Source organism: Gekko japonicus, unplaced genomic scaffold (assembly GCF_001447785.1).
Source record: "Gekko japonicus isolate JY-2015 unplaced genomic scaffold, Gekko_japonicus_V1.1 scaffold335, whole genome shotgun sequence".
Lineage (NCBI taxonomy): Eukaryota > Metazoa > Chordata > Lepidosauria > Squamata > Gekkonidae > Gekko > Gekko japonicus.
In genome coordinates, this window is record NW_015165840.1 from 561,256 (window position 1) to 567,217 (window position 5,962).

The following is a 5,962-nucleotide window of genomic DNA, read 5'->3' on the forward strand; positions in this document are numbered from 1 at the left end:
ATAAATCTGACTAAATAAATAAATAAGGAATCCACCCACATATGAATTGCCAGCACCAAGGGGAAAACCTGAAGAAATGTCAAGACTTTGAAGTGGCTTTCCTTTCCCCAATTGTTAGGGCAATGCTGTGCATATCTGTGCCCTTGAAAAAAATTGCCCCAAAACCATGGTCGCCAGCACCATCAGAACACACTAGGAAGTTTTCTTTTAGTAACAGTTGCTGCCTCCAGAAGGAAATTCAATTGAAACGCTATTGTATCCGTATTAAACTATCCACCACTGTATGCCCAGTGACCAGAATTTTACAGTATGGTACCTTAACATTTTTAGTGGCATTGCACATATGCCACAAAAAGGACCTGCTAAGGACAATTGCTCAAGTGAAATTCAAACACCCTGCTTCTGCTTCCATGTCTGTTTTCTATTGCTACACAGCTATTAGCTGAGCAATTCCTTGGGTTGGATCCGGACTAAAGTTTTGATCAGCCACACAGAAATTTCCTGCCTTCTCCCTCTCACGAAATGCTGCTGCTGGGAAATAGGGGACTGAAAAGTACGTAAACGGAGAGTGATTTCAGCAAAGCGTACTTTATTCTATCCGGAACAAGATGACTTTGGCCGGCTCGCAGGCCGGCTTCTATCCCCCGAGAAACCGCCACCCAAAACACACCCCTACTTCCCTATAGGTTATTTACAGTGGCCGAGAGTCCCATAGGCTCTCGGCCAGGAACCTAGCCCCCTGATTGGAGCGGGCTAGGATCCGCATAGTCCATTGTCTCTTGGAGCGAAGCTCAACGTTTGTCTCTGGACTTGTCTGGACTGGATACATTACACCCCTCCCCCCTTGGTCTGCAATGCGCCCACAGAGATATGATATGAGGGGAGTGCAGCAGGAAGGGACAATCAGTTAAAACTGCCAATTTACTGTGGATTCAGCCCCTCGCATTTATCTAATTTATCCTGAAAGAGGCAACAGGATTTGGAAACAGTATCAAATTCAGCGACCCCCCCAGAAGACAAATATTGCAATGGGCCTTCTGTTTTCTCACTTGCTATGGGAACTCCCAATTCTTCAAGTAGGTCCTAAATAGCTGCTGGTAACCAGGCACATTCCCCATAATTATAGGGGCTTGCAAATAAAAAATTTATCCAAATAACAGGTAATGCTTACCTACCCCATTTTTGGGGGAAATGCCCATTCCAACTTGGTGCTGAAATGCTCAAAAGCCAAATGGGAAATGGAGCACCCATTGGCAAGGTCTCATCAAAATAATAAATGTCCTTCAAACTGAAATCCTACAAGCTCAAAATCCAGTGGATGAACCGGAAGCATGCAGAAAGCAGGCTTAATACCACACTTTCCTTAAAAAGCTCCCACCCTACACCCTCGAATCATCCTAATATCTGAACTGAATGATGCATGGCAAACTGAGCAGAGTTCATCTGGTATTTAATCACTGACTGATCCCCACCACCACCACTTCCAGGGTGTGCCGAGTGATGTACAGTCTTAAACTCACACAGGGCTTTCAACTCAAGGAGGGAAACTGGCCGATTCTTGAAAGGCCTGTGATTTGATCCTCTTTAGCAAACTTTTCCCAAGCCACATATTCCAAGCCCACAAAAGTCTTCAAGTTCTTTGCCTTGAAGAACTGCCACAGGCCAGAATAAGGGATCCTAAAGCCAAGACTAAAACCCCCTGTCAAGTACATCGCATCTTCTCTGTCAAGGCAGTTCAGAACTAACTCAAGCGGTACTGAAATGGATGCCCTTAGAAGGGCTGCCCCCAAAGCTGCAATCAAAGACTTCCACTGTCTATAGTTGTAAAGGCCATACTGTGCAAAGGAGATCAGGATCATGGTATGCACAGACCATCTGTCCACAATGCGGTGCCCACTGACTCCTTTCCTGGTGCCTGCCAAGCATTCTGAGAAAATGGGCAGGCCAGGTGGGGCTTCTCATTAGCTGTTAATTCCTTTGCAATTGATTGGCCAGTGTCATCAAAGAAATATCCCTTGGGCAGCAACTGGGACACAGCATGAGAAGAAGAAGAAGAAGAAGAGATTGGATTTATACCCCGCCCTTCACTACCCAAAGGAGTCTCAGAGCGGCTTACAAACTCCTTTCCCTTCCCCTCCCCACAACAGACACCCTGTGAGGTAGGTGGGGCTGAGAGAGCTCTGAGAGAAACTGCTCTTTTTCAAGAACAGCTGTGCCAGAACTATGGCTTGCCCAAGGTCATCCAGCAGGTGCAAGTGGAGGAGTGGGGAATCAATCCCGGTTCTCCCAGATTAGAGTCCGCACACTTAACCACTACACCAAACTGGCTGTGTGACTTGCGCTGTGCGACTGCAGGCACACTGCCACCTTTTCTGGGGGGGGGGAGAGAAGTAGGGATGCCAGCCTCCAGGTGGGACCTGGGGATTCCGTGGAATTACAGCTCATTTCCAGACTACAGAGATCAGTTCCCCTAGAGAAAATAGCTGCTTTGGAGGGTGGGGTCTATGGCATTGCACCCCACTGAGGTCCCTGTCCTCCCCGGGCTCCACCCCCAAATCTCCAGGAATTTCCTAACCTGGATCTGGCAATCCTCCCCCCCCATCCCGTGTTGGGATGCCAGGTGCTTTGCTCTCGCCAGTGGGGGGGCGGACAAAAAAAAAAGGCCCCCCCCCCCCCATACAGGCCAGCCGAGTTACTCTTGTCCCAGGCACTTGCCATTACTGGGGACAAGAGCAACCTGCCTGGCCTGTGCAGCAGGGGAGAATGGGGGAGAAAAGCCCTTCCCTCCCGCAGCAGGAGCCCTGAGATGACAGAGGGCTGGATAAGGAAAGCCACCTGCATAGGCTCAACAAATGGAGGAAAACCTTCTTTTGTTCCTTGTTCTCCCCTGCTGAAGGGGGCTTCCTGTGTGTGTTTATGTTTGTGTCATTCCCCCCCCTTTAAAATTCCTCTTTTGTCCCTAAGTGGACTTCCTCTATGTGTATGCTTTGTACTCCCCTCCACCCCAGTTTCATCTCTCTGTTTTAATTCCCCTTCTTTATTCCCCTATTGGAGCTGCGGTGGCTCAAGTGGTTAAGACGCTGAACTGCAGGCTGTGGAAGGACGGTAGTTCAGCAGTTCGAGACCCGGGTGCCGCATGACGGAGTGAGCTCCCGTCTCTAGTTCCAGCTCGTGCCAACCTAGCAGTTCGAAAGCAAGAAATTGCAAGTAGATAAATAGGTACCACTTCGGTGGGAAGGTAACAGCGTTCCGTGCGCCTTGGTGTTTAGTCATGCCGGCCACATGACCACGGAAACGTCTTCGGACAGCGCTGGCTCTTCGGCTTTGAAACGGAGATGAGCACCGCAACCCTAGAGTCAGATTCGACTGGCTTTTGAGCAAGGGAACCTTTACCTTTACTATTCCCCTATTATATGCCACTATGATGTTAGTCTTTTTGTGGAGTTTTACTGCATCATCTTTGTACCATGGTGCAGATCTGTCTTGAGTTGTTGATGTATACAGTGTGCTGCTGATAGCAGCTTACCTGCTTACCTGTGCAAATACTATACTGAGGTAGTATGCTAAAAACAGAGTGGAACTTGCTTCTGATTAAACAGGATTGGGCTACACAGATCAAACCCTCAACACACCTAGCTGGAATTTCCATGAAAGTCCTCTGGCCTTTCCCCATTTTAATTTATGTGTTTAAAAATCAGGTGGACGTCAATGATAACAACAGTGCATCAAATTTTGTTCACTTTTTAAAAAATCTTTTGTCTTCTAGTCTAAGTCCTGCCATGATCTTTCTCTTATTGTACATCACACATGTGCAAAGAGCTCTTTTCGCAGGCATGATGATGCTCACACCAGTCCTTCAACACCAACTGTTGTTTTTAGAAGTAATCATGCAGGTTAAAATACAGGCACTCGTGTAAAGGGGGATAGCCAGGAGAATCTTTCTTTCTTTCTTTCTTTCTTTCTTTCTTTCTTTCTTTCTTTCTTTCTTTCTTTCTTTCTTTCTTTCTTTCTTTCTTTCTTTCTTTCATGTGTTTAAAAATTGTGATTTGTGCCTTTTAGAAAAAGTGGCTACAAAAATTCAAAATACAGAATCAGGCTCTTATTCTACTAATTTTGAGGCTGTGTGGTTTCCCTTTTTAAGCTTTGTGTCTCGACACGACCAGACAAGATGGTTATCGGATTGAACTAAATCAATGTTAATAAACTGACTAGGCAACGTTATTTCCCCACCTGCAAAAAATAAGTTGTGATGGCCTTGGGAGAGAAGGATCGGACTAAATTGATGTTATTAAATTGACTTGCCTGAGATATTTCCCTTCCCACAAAGAACAAGTTGTGATGGCCTTGGGAGAGATGGAAACCTTGTTATATTTAGTATTTGGCATTTCCTTTATGCACTATATTTGAATATTTAGATTTGTTATCTTATGTTTGGTAGATGAATTTTGTAATTTATTAGGTTGAATAAAGATTTTTATTTTTTTTAAAGTGTGTTTAGATGCCTGGAAAATGAATGCTGCCTAACGAGGGTTTGTTAGCTATCTCAACGGGAATAGTTATTTTGTGTGTATACTCAAAAAATATTTCTAGACAATACATTCATTTTAAAATGATACAAGGTGACAGCCATTTTGTGCTTTGTTCCACCTCTAGTTGTAGCCATTTTGTGCTTGTTTCCCTTCTCAATCTCTTTATTGTTTCTACTTCCCCACAGCAATGTGGTGTTTCCTTGCTGCAATAATTTGTGGAAGATCACAGCAAACATTGGGGGGTGGGGGGCAGCCATGTGGATACGAAAGTCTGGGTATTCTTGGTCCTGCCTACATCAGTGCCAGTATCCCTGCTCCCGTCCCCCATGGTAAATGTTTTCCCCAGCCATGGAGGGTTTTTTAGTTTAAAAATTGGCAATTGACATATTGTTATAGTGTTACAGCTTTCATTTGTCTCTATCCCCTTTTGTTGCAGAAATATATTCCTCCTCCTTACTTAAAAAGAAAGTTGGGAAGTAGCAGATAATTATTACGTTATCATGATATACAATTCAAAAAAATACAACTGAAAAACCCGTGCAGTGCAGGGAGTGGGAATGGCTGCCATGAAGGACTGGAGCAAGGAAAATATTGACAACTTGCCACGTGGAAGCCCTCTCACAGTGGCCATTTTGTGGTTGTGCCCACCACCCTGTGCCAGAATTCCAAAAGTGCCCACAGGCTCAAAAATGTTGGAGACCTCTGAATTAAGGTCTGTTTTGCTGTGCTTTTTAATCTGGCCCCAAACTTTTAAAATCATTAAATTTAAGTAATCAACCAGTACATCTAACAAGAAAGCAACAAGATCAATTTTCCAGTGTGTTCTGGAAGTCTTATAAGTATATATTTCCTTGTTTCATTTTGGAGTTTCTGTAGTTTACCTTCTGATTTTTGCAGGTCCAAACTACCTGCATGATCTATGTCCTAGTTGATACAGCCTGCAGATATTCTTATTACCTTATTAAAAGGGTCACCAACCTTTTTGAGCCTAGGGTTGCCAGGTCTGGGTTGGAAAATATCTGGAGACTTTGGGGGCGGATCTGGGAGAGTGGGGTTTGGGGAGGGGAGGTCCCCCAACACGGTACAATGCCATAGAGGCCACCCTTCAAACCAGCCATTTTCTCTAGGGGAACTGATCTCTGTCAACTGGAGATCAGTTGTAAAAGTGGGAAATACCCAGGCCCCACCTGGAGGCTGGCAACCCTATTTGAGCCTGTGGGCACTTTTGGAATTCTGATACAGGGTGGTCAGCAAAACCACAAAATGGCCCCATCAGCGTATATTTAAGGATTTCTTTGTTCCTATGTGCATTATCTCTTATCCATGGTGAACTTCATTTGCCTCAAGAATGGGTACCTGGCTTCACCTTCTGAGGAGGAGAGCAGGCATAGTGGGGCCTGGGTACAGCAGTGCTTGGCTAGACCAGAGAGATG